Source organism: Stenella coeruleoalba (assembly GCF_951394435.1).
Source record: "Stenella coeruleoalba genome assembly, contig: scaffold_68, whole genome shotgun sequence".
In the NCBI taxonomy this organism is placed as follows: Eukaryota; Metazoa; Chordata; class Mammalia; order Artiodactyla; family Delphinidae; genus Stenella; species Stenella coeruleoalba.
In genome coordinates, this window is record NW_027645870.1 from 1502599 (window position 1) to 1518274 (window position 15676).

At 43.7% G+C, this 15676-nt stretch overlaps 1 long non-coding RNA gene across 2 annotated transcripts in view; it reads left to right on the forward strand.

The window, feature by feature from the left end:
• Nucleotides 1-916: 916 nt before the first annotated feature.
• Nucleotides 917-15676, forward strand: part of LOC307181503 — a 200270-nt gene continuing 185510 nt past the window's right edge. For both annotated transcript variants that reach the window (XR_013826929.1, XR_013826930.1), the window contains exons 1-3: nt 917-1026; nt 1797-1878; nt 7233-7342. This is a non-coding gene — a long non-coding RNA (uncharacterized lncRNA). The remainder of the gene's footprint in view (nt 1027-1796; nt 1879-7232; nt 7343-15676) is intronic.

Consider the following 15676-nt stretch of genomic DNA (forward strand, 5'->3'; position numbering starts at 1 on the left):
ATTCCATATTTGGCTTAAGAAACTTTATCTGTGCTCATTTCAATCTCTGGTTTTATGCAGCGCCCCAACTCACCTTTCCCCTTAAGCAAGCATAAGTTGGTTTTCTAAATTTGAGACACTGTTCTGTTCTGTAATTCAGTTCCTGTGTAGCCAAGTTTACATTCCGTGTATTAGTGATATCTTATGATGTTTCTTTTTCTGTGTGACTTATTTCAGTTAGAATCATCGTACCTGAATCCACTCATTGTGCTGCTAAGGGCCTGATGACACAGATTTCATTGCTGAGTGATATTGCTTTGTAAGTAAATACCACAACTTCTTTATCCATTTTTCACTTTCTGCGATGTTGAACTTGTACTGTAAACGAGGTTCTTGTAAACAGAGCCGTGCCAAACTTTCAGGTGGCTGTGTCTTTTTGATTTTAATTTCCCTAAGCTATAGGACCATAAGTGGAAGTGCCCTAGGCTCTGTTGCTTTGTTTTTTAGATGTTTCAGGAAACACCATACACTTCTCCCGAGTGTCTGTTGACAATTTACATCCCGCCCATCAGCATAACAAGGCTCCCAGTTCTCCATGGCCTGTCCTGCCTTTCTGGATTTTACACTTTTTTCAGATGACCCTTTTGACCGGGGGGATGTGAGACTTCATTGTAGTGCAGATTTGCTTTGCAAGCTTGCTTGGTTGGCCAAAAAGGGCGTATGCGTTTTTTCCTGAATATATTCAGGAAAAAACGCATACGCCCTTTTTGGCCAAGTGCATCATTGTGGACGTTCTGCCTCTTTTCCTATGCTTTCAATGCAATTCCAGTCTACCTCCTGAAATCGGTTTCCTGCAATTCTGCCCCACTTTCAACTCCTCTTGGCAGCCTTACTTCAGTATATTTTTGGACCATAGCTGTCATTTATAACTCTGCTGGTTTGTGAATTACAGTGACCTTGAGCTCCTTTCTTCAACTCGCTTTCTTGTGAGCTGGCCGCAACACCACAGGATGGCTTCAGGCCCTAATCTGGTTCCGGCGTGGCACGGTGAGCCTTTAGTTACTTCCTCTTCCTGGTGGGAAATGAGAGTTAAATTTGCCCGTCCAGACACCTCCAGCTAGTCTCTCATTGGTTCTCGCTATTCCTGTTCATCTTCCGCAGAAATTGCAAACTGGGCCAAACAGGAAGTTAAAGGGACTGACTCTCCAAGTCGGGAGAGTGTTAGTAAAGCGTCTGGGATGTTGCACCCGAGTACCAGGGTACGAAAACTGAGACATATTTGAACATGTCTCCCGATCACATGGTTGATCATACTCTAGGTTCCACATGCATGTTTTAGCTGAAGGAAGAATACCTTAAACCTGGGTAGTTGAAACCCGTGGAATGGGTACCATGCAATATGACTTCAAAGGGTCTTCATTTGCTCACCGAACCTCTCCAATCCTATCACTGCTGCGTTTATGTCCCTGTACACATGCTTTATTCCCTTTCGGAGACATAGCAATCCATAGGTTTTAAGATAATTACTAGTCAGGTACATTCTTAGGCGTTTAATATGCGGTGTTGAGTCCATTTCGTTGAGCAAGGAGTAGCTCTTGTCTATTCCATATTTGGCTTAAGGAACATTATCTGTGCTCATTTCAATCTCTGGTTTTATGCAGCACCCCAACTCACCTTTTCCCTTAAGCAAGCATAAGTTGGTTTTCTAAATTTGAGACCCTGTTATGTTTTGTAATTCAGTTCCTGTGTAGCCAAGTTTACATTCTGTGTATTAGTGATATCTTATGATGTTTCTTTTTCTGTGTTACTTATTTCAGTTAGAATCATCGTACCTGAATCCACTCATTGTGCTCCTAAGGGCCTGATGACATAGATTTCATTGCTGAGTGATATTGCTTTGTAAGTAAATACCACAACTTCTTTATCCATTTTTCACTTTCTGCGATGTTGAACTTGTACTGTAAACGAGGTTCTTGTAAACAGAGCCGTCCCAAACTTTGGGATGGCTGTGTCTTTTTGAATTTAATTTCCCTAACCTATAGGACCCTAAGTGGAAGTGCCCTAGGCTCTGTTGCTTTGTTTTTTAGATGTTTCAGGAAACACCATACACTTCTCCCGAGTGTCTGTTGGCAATTTACATCCCGCCCATCAGCATAACAAGGCTCCCAGTTCTCCATGGCCTGTCCTGCCTTTCTGGATTTTACACTTTTTTCAGATGGCCCTTTTGACCGGGGGGATGTGAGACTTCATTGTAGTGCAGATTTCCTTTGCAAGCTTGCTTGGTTGGCCAAAAAGGGCGTATGCGTTTTTTCCTGAATATATTCAGGAAAAAACGCATACGCCCTTTTTGGCCAAGTGCATCATTGTGGACGTTCTGCCTCTTTTCCTATGCTTTCAATGCAATTCCAGTCTACCTCCTGAAATCGGTTTCCTGCAATTCTGCCCCGCTTTCAAGTCCTCTTGGCAGCCTTACTTCAGTCTATTTTTGGACGATAGCTGTCATTTATAACTCTGCAGGTTTGTGAATTACAGTGCCCCTGAGCTCCTTTCTTCAACTCGCTTTCTTGTGAGCTGGCCGCAACACCGCAGGATGGCTTCAGGCCCTAATCTGGTTCCGGCACGGCACGCTGAGCCTTTGGTTAATTCCTCTTCCTGGTGGGAAATGAGAGTTAAATTTGCCCGTCCAGACACCTCCAGCTAGTCTCTCATTGGTTCTCGCTATTCCTGTTCATCTTCCGCAGAAATTGCAAACTGGGCCAAACAGGAGGTTAAAGGGACTGACTCTCCAAGTCGGGAGAGTGTTAGTAAAGCGTCTGGAATGTTGCACCCGAGTACCAGGGTACGAAAACTGAGACATGTTTGAACATGTCTCCCGATCACATGGTTGATCATACTCTAGGTTCATCATGCATGTTTTAGCTGAAGGAAGAATACCTTAAACCTGGGTAGTAGAAACCCGTGGAATGGGTACCATGCAATATGACTTCAAAGGGTCTTCATTTGCTCACCGAACCTCTCCAATCCTATCACTGCTGCGTTTATGCCCCTGTACACATGCTTGATTCTCTTTCGGAGACATAGCAATCCATAGGTTTTAAGATACTTACTAGTCAGGTACATTCTTAGGCGTTTAATATGCGGTGTTGAGTCCATTTCGTTGAGCAAGGAGTAGCTCTTGTCTATTCCATATTTGGCTTAAGGAACTTTATCTGTGCTCATTTCGATCTCTGGTTTTATGAAGCACCCCAACTCACCTTTACCCTTAATTAAGCATAAGTTGGTTTTCTAAATTTGAGACCCTGTTCTGTTCTGTAATTCATTTCCTGTGTAGCCAAGTTTATTGCGTGTATTACTGATATCTTATGATGTTTCTTTTTCTGTGTGACTTTTTTCAGTTAGAATCATCATACCTGAATCCACTCATTGTGCTGCTAAGGGCCTGATGACATAGATTTCATTGCTGAGTGATATTGCTTTGTAAGTAAATACCACAACTTCTTTATCCATTTTTCACTTTCTGCGATGTTGAACTTGTACTGTAAACGAGGTTCTTGTAAACAGAGGCGTCCCAAACTTTGGGGTGGCTGTGTCATTTTGATTTTAATTTCCCTAAGCTCTAGGACCATAAGTGGAAGTGCCCTAGGCTCTGTTGCTTTGTTTTTTAGATGTTTCAGGAAACACCATACACTTCTCCCGAGTGTCTGTTGGCAATTTACATCCCGCCCATCAGCATAACAGGGCTCCCAGTTCTCCATGGCCTGTCCTGCCTTTCTGGATTTTACACTGTTTTCAGATGGCCCGTTTGACCGGGGGGAAGTGAGACTTCATTGTAGTGCAGATTTCCTTTGCAAGCTTGCTTGGTTGGCCAAAAAGGGCGTATGCGTTTTTTCCTGAATATATTCAGGAAAAAACGCATACGCCCTTTTTGGCCAAGTGCATCATTGTGGACATTCTGCCTCTTTTCCTATGCTTTCAATGCAATTCCAGTCTACCTCCTGAAATCGGTTTCCTGCAATTCTGCCCCACTTTCAAGTCCTCTTGGCAGCTTTACTTCAGTATATTTTTGGACGATAGCTGTCATTTATAACTCTGCAGGTTTGTGCATTACAGTGCCCCCGAGCTCCTTTCTTCAACTGGCTTTCTTGTGAGCTGGCCGCAACACCGCAGGATGGCTTCAGGCCCTAATCTGGTTCCGGCACGGCACACTGAGCCTTTGGTTAATTCCTCTTCCTGGTGGGAAATGAGAGTTAAATTTGCCCGTCCAGACACCTCCAGCTAGTCTCTCATTGCTTCTCGCTATTCCTGTTCATCTTCCGCAGAATTTGCAAACTGGGCCAAACAGGAGGTTAAAGGGACTAACTCTCCAAGTCGGGAGAGTGTTAGTAAAGCGTCTGGAATGTTGCACCCGAGGACCAGGGTACGAAAACTGAGACATATTTGAACACGTCTCCCGATCACATGGTTGATCATACTCTACGTTCCACATGCATGTTTTAGGTGAAGGAAGAATACCTTAAACCTGGGTAGTTGAAACCCGTGGAATGGGTACCATGCAATATGACTTCAAAGGGTCTTCATTTCCTCACCGAACCTCTCCAATCCTATCACTGCTGTGTTTATGCCCCTGTACACATGCTTGATTCTCTTTCGGAGACATAGCAATCCATAGGTTTTAAGATACTTACTAGTCAGGTACATTCTTAGGCGTTTAATATGGGGTGTTGAGTCCATTTCGTTGAGCAAGGAGTAGCTCTTGTCTATTCCATATTTGGCTTAAGGAACTTTATCTGTGCTCATTTCGATCTCTGGTTTTATGCAGCAACCCAACTCACCTTTACCCTTAAGCAAGCAAAAGTTGGTTTTCTAAATTTGAGACCCTGTTCTGTTCTGTAATTCACTTCCTGTGTAGCCAAGTTTACATTCCGTGTATTAGAGATATCTTATGATGTTTCTTTTTCTGTGTGACTTATTTCAGTTAGAATCATCGTACCTGAATCCACTCATTGTGCTGCTAAGGGCCTGATGACATAGATTTCTTTGCTGAGTGATATTGCTTTATACGTAAATACCACAACTTCTTTATCCATTTTTCACTTTCTGCGATGTTGAACTTGTACTGTAAACGAGGTTCTTGTAAACAGAGCCATTCCAAACTTTGGGGTGGCTGTGTCTTTTTGATTTTAATTTCCCTAAGCTATAGGACCATAAGTGGAAGTGCCCTAGGCTCTGTTGCTTTGTTTTTTAGATGTTTCAGGAAACACCATACACTTCTCCCGAGTGTCTGTTGGCAATTTACATCCCGCCCATCAGCATAACAAGGCTCCCAGTTCTCCATGGCCTGTCCTGCCTTTCTGGATTTTACACTTTTTTCAGATGGCCCTTTTGACCGGGGGGAAGTGAGACTTCATTGTAGTGCAGATTCCCTTTGCAAGCTTGCTTGGTTGGCCAAAAAGGGCGTATGCGTTTTTCCCTGAATATATTCAGGAAAAAACGCATACGCCCTTTTTGGCCAAGTGCATCATTGTGGACGTTCTGCCTCTTTTCCTATGCTTTCAATGCAATTCCAGTCTACCTCCTGAAATCGGTTTCCTGCAATTCTGCCCCGCTTTCAAGTCCTCTTGGCAGCCTTACTTCAGTCTATTTTTGGACGATAGCTGTCATTTATAACTCTGCAGGTTTGTGAATTACAGTGCCCCTGAGCCCCTTTCTTCAACTCGCTTTCTTGTGAGCTGGCCGCAACACCGCAGGATGGCTTCAGGCCCTAATCTGGTTCCGGCACGGCACGCTGAGCCTTTGGTTAATTCCTCTTCCTGGTGGGAAATGAGAGTTAAATTTGCCCGTCCAGACACCTCCAGCTAGTCTCTCATTGGTTTTCGCTATTCCTGTTCATCTTCCGCAGAAATTGCAAACTGGGCGAAACAGGAGGTTAAAGGGACTGACTCTCCAAGTCGGGAGAGTGTTAGTAAAGCGTCTGGAATGTTGCACCCGAGTACCAGGGTACGAAAACTGAGACATATTTGAACATGTCTCCCGTTCACATGGTTGATCATACTCTAGGTTCCACATGCATGTTTTAGCTGAAGGAAGAATACCTTAAACCTGGGTAGTTGAAACCCGTGGAATGGGTACCATGCAATATGACTTCAAAGGGTCTTCATTTGCTCACCGAACCTCTCCAATCCTATCACTGCTGCGCTTATGCCCCTGTACACATGCTTGATTCCCTTTCGGAGACATAGCAATCCATAGCTTTTAAGATACTTACTAGTCAGGTACATTCTTAGGCGTTTATTATGCGGTGTCGAGTCCATTTCATTGAGCAAGGAGTAGCTCTTGTCTATTCCATATTTGGCTTAAGGAACTTTATCTGTGCTCATTTCAATCTCTGGTTTTATGCAGCACCCCAACTCACCTTTCCCCTTAAGCAAGCATAAGTTGGTTTTCTAAATTTGAGACCCTGTTCTGTTCTGTAATTCATTTCCTGTGTAGCCAAGTTTATTCCGTATATTACTGATATCTTATGATGTTTCTTTTTCTGTGTGACTTATTTCAGTTAGAATCATCATACCTGAATCCACTCATTGTGCTGCTAGGGGCCTGATGACATAGATTTCATTGCTGAGTGATACTGCATTGTTCGTAAGTACCGCAAGTTCTTTATGCATTTTTCACTTTCTGTGATATTGAACTTGTACGGTAAACGAGGTTCTTGTTAACAGAGGCGTCCCAAACTTTCGGGTGGCTGTGTCTTTTTGATTTTAATTTCCCTAAGCTATAGGACCATAAGTGGAAGTGCCCTAGGCTCGGTTGCTTTGTTTTTTAGATGTTTCAGGAAACACCATACACTTCTCCCAAGTGTCTGTTGGCAATTTACATCCCGCCCATCAGCATAACAAGGCTCCCAGTTCTCCATGGCCTGTCCTGCCTTTCTGGATTTTACAATTTTTCCAGATGACCCTTTTGACCGGGGGGAAGTGAGACTTCATTGTAGTGCAGATTTCCTTTGCAAGCTTGCTTGGTTGGCCAAAAAGGGCGTATGCGTTTTTTCCTGAATATATTCAGGAAAAAACGCATACGCACTTTTTGGCCAAGTGCATCATTGTGGACGTTCTGCCTCTTTTCCTATGCTTTCAATGCAATTCCAGTCTACCTCCTGAAATCGGTTTCCTGCAATTCTGCCCCGCTTTCAAGTCCTCTTGGCAGCCTTACTTCAGTATATTTTTGGACGATAGCTGTCATTTATAACTCTCCAGGTTTGTGAATTACAGTGACCTTGAGCTCCTTTCTTCAACTCGCTTTCTTGTGAGCTGGCCGCAACACCACAGGATGGCTTCAGGCCCTAATCTGGTTCCGGCGTGGCACGGTGAGCCTTTAGTTACTTCCTCTTCCTGGTGGGAAATGAGAGTTAAATTTGCCCGTCCAGACACCTCCAGCTAGTCTCTCATTGGTTCTCGCTATTCCTGTTCATCTTCCGCAGAAATAGCAAACTGGGCCAAAGAGGAGGTTAAAGGGACTGACTCTCCAAGTGGTGAGAGTGTTAGTAAAGCGTCTGGAATGTTGCACCCGAGTACAAGGGGAGGAAAACTGAGACATATTTGAACACGTCTCCCGATCACATGGTTGATCATACTCTAGGTTCCACATGCATGTTTTAGCTGGAGGAAGAATACCTTAAACCTGGGTAGTTGAAACCCGTGGAATGGGTACCATGCAATATGACTTCAAAGGGTCTTCATTTGCTCACCGAACCTCTCCAATCCTATCACTGCTGCGTTTATGCCCCTGTACACATGCTTGATTCTCTTTCGGAGACATAGCAATCCATAGGTTTTAAGATACTTACTAGTCAGGTACATTCTTAGGCGTTTAATATGCGGTGTTGAGTCCATTTCGTCGAGCAAGGAGTAGCTCTTGTCTATTCCATATTTGGCTTAAGGAACTTTATCTGTGCTCATTTCAATCTCTGGTTTTATGCAGCACCCCAACTCACCTTTCCCCTTAAGCAAGCATAAGTTGGTTTTCTAAATTTGAGACCCTGTTATGTTTTGTAATTCAGTTCCTGTGTAGCCAAGTTTACATTCCGTGTATTAGTGATATCTTATGATGTTTCTTTTTCTGTGTTACTTATTTCAGTTAGAATCATCGTACCTGAATCCACTCATTGTGCTCCTAAGGGCCTGATGACATAGATTTCATTGCTGAGTGATATTGCTTTGTAAGTAAATACCACAACTTCTTTATCCATTTTTCACTTTCTGCGATGTTGAACTTGTACTGTAAACGAGGTTCTTGTAAACAGAGCCGTCCCAAACTTTGGGATGGCTGTGTCTTTTTGAATTTAATTTCCCTAAGCTATAGGACACTAAGTGGAAGTGCCCTGGCTCTGTTGCTTTGTTTTTTAGATGTTTCAGGAAACACCATACACTTCTCCCGAGTGTCTGTTGGCAATTTACATCTGCCCATCAGCATAACAAGGCTCCCAGTTCTCCATGGCCTGTCCTGCCTTTCTGGATTTTACACTTTTTTCAGATGGCCCTTTTGACCGGGGGGATGTGAGACTTCATTGTAGTGCAGATTTCCTTTGCAAGCTTGCTTGGTTGGCCAAAAAGGGCGTATGCGTTTTTTCCTGAATATATTCAGGAAAAAACGCATACGCCCTTTTTGGCCAAGTGCATCATTGTGGACGTTCTGCCTCTTTTCCTATGCTTTCAATGCAATTCCAGTCTACCTCCTGAAATCGGTTTCCTGCAATTCTGCACCGCTTTCAAGTCCTCTTGGCAGCCTTACTTCAGTATATTTTTGGACGATAGCTGTCATTTATAACTCTGCAGGTTTGTGAATTACAGTGCCCCTGAGCTCCTTTCTTCAACTCGCTTTCTTGTGAGCTGGCCGCAACACCGCAGGATGGCTTCAGGCCCTAATATGGTTCCGGCACGGCACGCTGAGCCTTTGGTTAATTCCTCTTCCTGGTGGGAAATGAGAGTTAAATTTGCCCGTCCAGACACCTCCAGCTAGTCTCTCATTGGTTCTCGCTATTCCTGTTCATCTTCCGCAGAAATTGCAAACTGGGCCAAACAGGAGGTTAAAGGCACTGACTCTCCAAGTTGTGAGAGTGTTAGTAAAGTGTCTGGAATGATGCACCCGAGTACCAGGGTACGAAAACTGAGACATATTTGAACACGTCTCCCGATCACATGGTTGATCATACTCTAGGTTCCACATGCATGTTTTAGCTGAAGGAAGAATACCTTAAACCTGGGTAGTTGAAACCCGTGGAATGGGTACCATGCAATATGACTTCAAAGGGTCTTCATTTGCTCACCGAACCTCTCCAATCCTATCACTGCTGCGTTTATGCCCCTGTACACATGCTTGATTCTCATTCGGAGACATAGCAATCCATAGGTTTTAAGATACTTACTAGTCAGGTACATTCTTAGGCGTTTAATATGCGGTGTTGAGTCCATTTCGTCGAGCAAGGAGTAGCTCTTGTCTATTCCATATTTGGCTTAAGGAACTTTATCTGTGCTCATTTCAATCTCTGGTTTTATGCAGCACCCCAACTCACCTTTCCCCTTAAGCAAGCATAAGTTGGTTTTCTAAATTTGAGACCCTGTTTTGTTTTGTAATTCAGTTCCTGTGTAGCCAAGTTTACATTCCATGTATTACTGATATCTTATGATGTTTCTTTTTCTGTGTTACTTATTTCAGTTAGAATCATCGTACCTGAATCCACTCATTGTGCTCCTAAGGGCCTGATGACATAGATTTCATTGCTGAGTGATATTGCTTTGTAAGTAAATACCACAACTTCTTTATCCATTTTTCACTTTCTGCGATGTTGAACTTGTACTGTAAAGGAGGTTCTTGTAAACAGAGCCGTGCCAAACTTTCAGGTGGCTGTGTCTTTTTGATTTTAATTTCCCTAAGCTATAGGACCATAAGTGGAAGTGCCCTAGGCTCTGTTGCTTTGTTTTTTAGATGTTTCAGGAAACACCATACACTTCTCCCGAGTGTCTGTTGGCAATTTACATCCCGCCCATCAGCATAACAAGGCTCCCAGTTCTCCATGGCCTGTCCTGCCTTTCTGGATTTTACACTTTTTTCAGATGACCCTTTTGAGCGGGGGGATGTGAGACTTCATTGTAGTGCAGATTTCCTTTGCAAGCTTGCTTGGTTGGCCAAAAAGGGCGTATGCGTTTTTTCCTGAATATATTCAGGAAAAAACGCATACGCCCTTTTTGGCCAAGTGCATCATTGTGGACGTTCTGCCTCTTTTCCTATGCTTTCAATGCAATTCCAGTCTACCTCCTGAAATCGGTTTCCTGCAATTCTGCCCCACTTTCAAGTCCTCTTGGCAGCCTTACTTCAGTATATTTTTGGACGATAGCTGTCATTTATAACTCTGCAAGTTTGTGAATTACAGTGCCCCTGAGCTCCTTTCTTCAACTCGCTTTCTTGTGAGCTGGCCGCAACACCGCAGGATGGCTTCAGGCCCTAATCTGGTTCCGGCACGACACGCTGAGCCTTTGGTTATTTCCTCTTCCTGGTGGGAAATGAGAGTTAAATTTGCCCGTCCAGACACCTCCAGCTAGTCTCTCATTGGTTCTCCCTATTCCTGTTCATCTTCCGCAGAAATTGCAAACTGGGCCAAACAGGAGGTTAAAGGGACTGACTCTCCAAGTCGGGAGAGTGTTAGTAAAGCGTCTGGGATGTTGCACCCGAGTACCAGGGTACGAAAACTGAGACATATTTGAACATGTCTCCCGATCACATGGTTGATCATACTCTAGGTTCCACATGCATGTTTTAGCTGAAGGAAGAATACCTTAAACCTGGGTAGTTGAAACCCGTGGAATGGGTACCATGCAATATGACTTCAAAGGGTCTTCATTTGCTCACCGAACCTCTCCAATCCTATCACTGCTGCGTTTATGTCCCTGTACACATGCTTGATTCCCTTTCGGAGACATAGCAATCCATAGGTTTTAAGATACTTACTAGTCAGGTACGTTCTTAGGCGTTTAATATGCGGTGTTGAGTCCATTTCGTTGAGCAAGGAGTAGCTCTTGTCTATTCCATATTTGGCTTAAGGAACTTTATCTGTGCTCATTTCAATCTCTGGTTTTATGCAGCACCCCAACTCACCTTTTCCCTTAAGCAAGCATAAGTTGGTTTTCTAAATTTGAGACCCTTTTATGTTTTGTAATTCAGTTCCTGTGTAGCCAAGTTTACATTCCGTGTATTAGTGATATCTTATGATGTTTCTTTTTCTGTGTTACTTATTTCAGTTAGAATCATCGTACCTGAATCCACTCATTGTGCTCCTAAGGGCCTGATGACATAGATTTCATTGCTGAGTGATATTGCTTTGTAAGTAAATACCACAACTTCTTTATCCATTTTTCACTTTCTGCGATGTTGAACTAGTACTGTAAACGAGGTTCTTGTAAACAGAGCCGTCCCAAACTTTGGGATGGCTGTGTCTTTTTGAATTTAATTTCCCTAAGCTATAGGACCCTAAGTGGAAGTGCCCTAGGCTCTGTTGCTTTGTTTTTTAGATGTTTCAGGAAACACCATACACTTCTCCCGAGTGTCTGTTGGCAATTTACATCCCGCCCATCAGCATAACAAGGCTCCCAGTTCTCCATGGCCTGTCCAGCCTTTCTGGATTTTACACTTTTTTCAGATGGCCCTTTTGACCGGGGGGATGTGAGACTTCATTGTAGTGCAGATTTCCTTTGCAAGCTTGCTTGGTTGGCCAAAAAGGGCGTATGCGTTTTTTCCTGAATATATTCAGGAAAAAACGCATACGCCCTTTTTGGCCAAGTGCATCATTGTGGACGCTCTGCCCCCTTTCCTATGCTTTCAATGCAATTCCAGTCTACCTCCTGAAATCGGTTTCCTGCAATTCTGCCCCGCTTTCAAGTCCTCTTGGCAGCCTTACTTCAGTATATTTTTGGACGATAGCTGTCATTTATAACTCTGCAGGTTTGTGAATTACAGTGTCCCTGAGATCCTTTCTTCAACTCGCTTTCTTGTGACCTGGCCGCAACACCGCAGGATGGCTTCAGGCCCTAATCTGGTTCCGGCACGGCACGCTGAGCCTTTGGTTAATTCCTCTTCCTGGTGGGAAATGAGAGTTAAATTTGCCCGTCCAGACACCTCCAGCTAGTCTGTCATTGGTTTTCGCTATTCCTGTTCATCTTCCGCAGAAATTGCAAATTGGGCCAAACAGGAGGTTAAAGGCACTGACTCTCCAAGTCGGGAGAGTGTTAGTAAAGCGTCTGGAATGTTGCACCCGAGTACCAGGGTACGAAAACTGAGACATATTTGAACACGTCTCCCGATCACATGGTTGATCATACTCTAGGTTCCACATGCATGTTTTAGCTGAAGGAAGAATACCTTAAACCTGGGTAGTTGAAACCCGTGGAATGGGTACCATGCAATATGACTTCAAAGGGTCTTCATTTGCTCACCGAACCTCTCCAATCCTATCACTGCTGCGTTTATGCCCCTGTACACATGCTTGATTCTCTTTCGGAGACATAGCAATCCATAGGTTTTAAGATACATACTAGTCAGGTACATTCTTAGGCGTTTAATATGGGGTGTTGAGTCCATTACGTTGAGCAAGGAGTAGCTCTTGTCTATTCCATATTTGCCTTAAGGAACTTTATCTGTGCTCATTTCAATCTCTGGTTTTATGCAGCACCCCAACTCACCTTTCCCCTTAAACAAGCATAAGTTGGTTTTCTAAATTTGAGATCCTGTTCTGTTTTGGAATTCAGTTCCTGTGTAGCCAAGTTTACATTCCGTGTATTAGTGATATCTTATGATGTTTCTTTTTCTGTGTGACTTATTTCAGTTAGAATCATCGTATCTGAATCCACTCATTATGCTGCTACGGGCCTGATGACATAGATTTCATTGCTGAGTGATACTGCATTGTACGTAAGTACCACAAGTTCTTTATCCATTTTTCACTTTCTGTGATATTGAACTTGTACTGTAAACGAGGTTCTTGTAAACAGAGGCGTCCCAAACTTTGGGGTGGCTGTGTCTTTTTGAATTTAATTTCCCTAAGCTATAGGACCATAAGTGGAAGTGCCCTAGGCTCTGTTGCTTTGTTTTTTAGATGTTTCAGGAAACACCATACACTTCTCCCGAGTGTCTGTTGGCAATTTACATCCCGCCCATCAGCATAACAAGGCTCCCAGTTCTCCATGGCCTGTCCTGCCTTTCTGGATTTTACACTTTTTTCACATGGCCGTTTTGACCGGGGGGATGTGAGACTTCATTGTAGTGCAGATTTCCTTCCTTTGCAAGCTTGCTTGGTTGGCCAAAAAGGGCGTATGCGTTTTTTCCTGAATATATTCAGGAAAAAACGCATACGCCCTTTTTGGCCAAGTGCATCATTGTGGACGTTCTGCCTCTTTTCCTATGCTTTCAATGCAATTCCAGTCTACCTCCTGAAATCGGTTTCCTGCAATTCTGCCCCGCTTTCAAGTCCTCTTGGCAGCCTTACTTCAGTGTATTTTTGGACGATAGCTGTCATTTATAACTCTGCAGGTTTGTGAATTACAGTGCCCCTCAGCTCCTTTCTTCACCTCGCTTTCTTGTGAGCTGGCCGCAACACCGCAGGATGGCTTCAGGCCCTAATCTGGTTCCGGCACGGCACGCTGAGCCTTTGGTTATTTCCTCTTCCTGGTGGGAAATGAGAGTTAAATTTGCCCGTCCAGACACCTCCAGCTAGTCTCTCATTGGTTCTCGCTATTCCTGTTCATCTTCCACAGAAATTGCAAACTGGGCCAAACAGGAGGTTAAAGGCGCTGACTCTCCAAGTGGGGAGAGTGTTAGTAAAGCGTCTGGAATGTTGCACCCGAGTACCAGGGTACGAAAACTGAGACATATTTGAACACGTCTCCCGTTCACACGGTTGATCATACTCTGGTTTCCACATGCATGTTTTAGCTGAAGGAAGAATACCTTAAACCTGGAGAGTTGAGACCCGTGGAATGGGTACCATGCAATATGACTTCAAAGGTCTTCATTTGCTCACCGATCCTCTCCAATCCTATCACTGCTGCGTTTATGCCCCTGTACACACGCTTGATTCTCTTTTGGAGACATAGCAATCCATAGGTTTTAAGATACTTACTAGTCAGGTACATTCTTAGGCGTTTAATATGGGATGTTGAGTCCATTTCGTTGAGCAAGGAGTAGCTCTTGTCTATTCCATATTTGGCTTAAGGAACTTTATCTGTGCTCATTTCAATCTCTGGTTTTATGCAGCACCCCAACTCACCTTTCCCCTTAAGCAAGCATAAGTTGGTTTTCTAAATTTGAGACCCTGTTCTGTTTTGGAATTCAGTTCCTGTGTAGCCAAGTTTACATTCCGTGTATTAGTGATATCTTATGATGTTTCTTTTTCTGTGTGACTTATTTCAGTTAGAATCATCGTACCTGAATCCACTCATTATGCTGCTACGGGCCTGATGACATAGATTTCATTGCTGAGTGATATTGCTTTGTAAGTAAATACCACATCTTCTTTATCCATTTTTCACTTTCTGTGATGTTGAACTTGTAGTGTAAACGAGGTTCTTGTAAACAGAGCCGTTCCAAACTTTGGGGTGGCTGTGTCTTTTTGATTTTAATTTCCCTAAGCTATAGGACCATAAGTGGAAGTGCCCTAGGCTCTGTTGCTTTGTTTTTTAGATGTTTCAGGAAACACCATACACTTCTCCCAAGTGTCTGTTGGCAATTTACATCCCGCCCATCAGCATAACAAGGCTCCCAGTTCTCCATGGACTGTCCTGCCTTTCTGGATTTTACACTTTTTTCAGATGACCCTTTTGACCGGGGGGAAGTGAGACTTCATTGTAGTGCAGATTTCCTTTGCAAGCTTGCTTGGTTGGCCAAAAAGGGCGTATGCGTTTTTTCCTGAATATATTCAGGAAAAAACGCATACGCCCTTTTTGGCCAAGTGCATCATTGTGGACGTTCTGCCTCTTTTCCTATGCTTTCAATGCAATTCCAGTCTACCTCCTGAAATCGGTTTCCTGCAATTCTGCCCGGCTTTCAAGTCCTCTTGGCAGCCTTACTTCAGTATATTTTTGGACGATAGCTGTCATTTATAACTCTGCAGGTTTGTGAATTACAGTGCCCCTGAGCTCCTTTTTTCAACTCGCTTTTTTGTGACCTGGCCGCAACACAGCAGGATGGCTTCAAGCCCTAATCTGGTTCCCGCACGGCACGCTGAGCCTTTGGTTAATTCCTCTTCCTGGTGGGAAATGAGAGTTAAATTTGCCCGTCCAGACACCTCCAGCTAGTCTCTCATTGGTTCTCACTATCCCTGTTCATCTTCCGCAGCAATTGCAAACTGGGCCAAACAGGAGGTTAAAGGGACTGACTCTCCTAGTAGGGAGAGTGTTAGTAAAGCGTCTGGAATGTTGCACCCGAGTACCAGGGTACGAAAACTGAGACATATTTGAACACGTCTCCCGATCACATGGTTGATCATACTCTAGGTTCCACATGCATGTTTTAGCTGAAGGAAGAATACCTTAAACCTGGAGAGTTGAAACCCGTGGAATGGGTACCATGCAATATGACTTCAAAGGGTGTTCATTTGCTCACCGAACCTCTCCAATCCTATCAGTGCTGCGTTTATGCCCCTGTACACATGCTT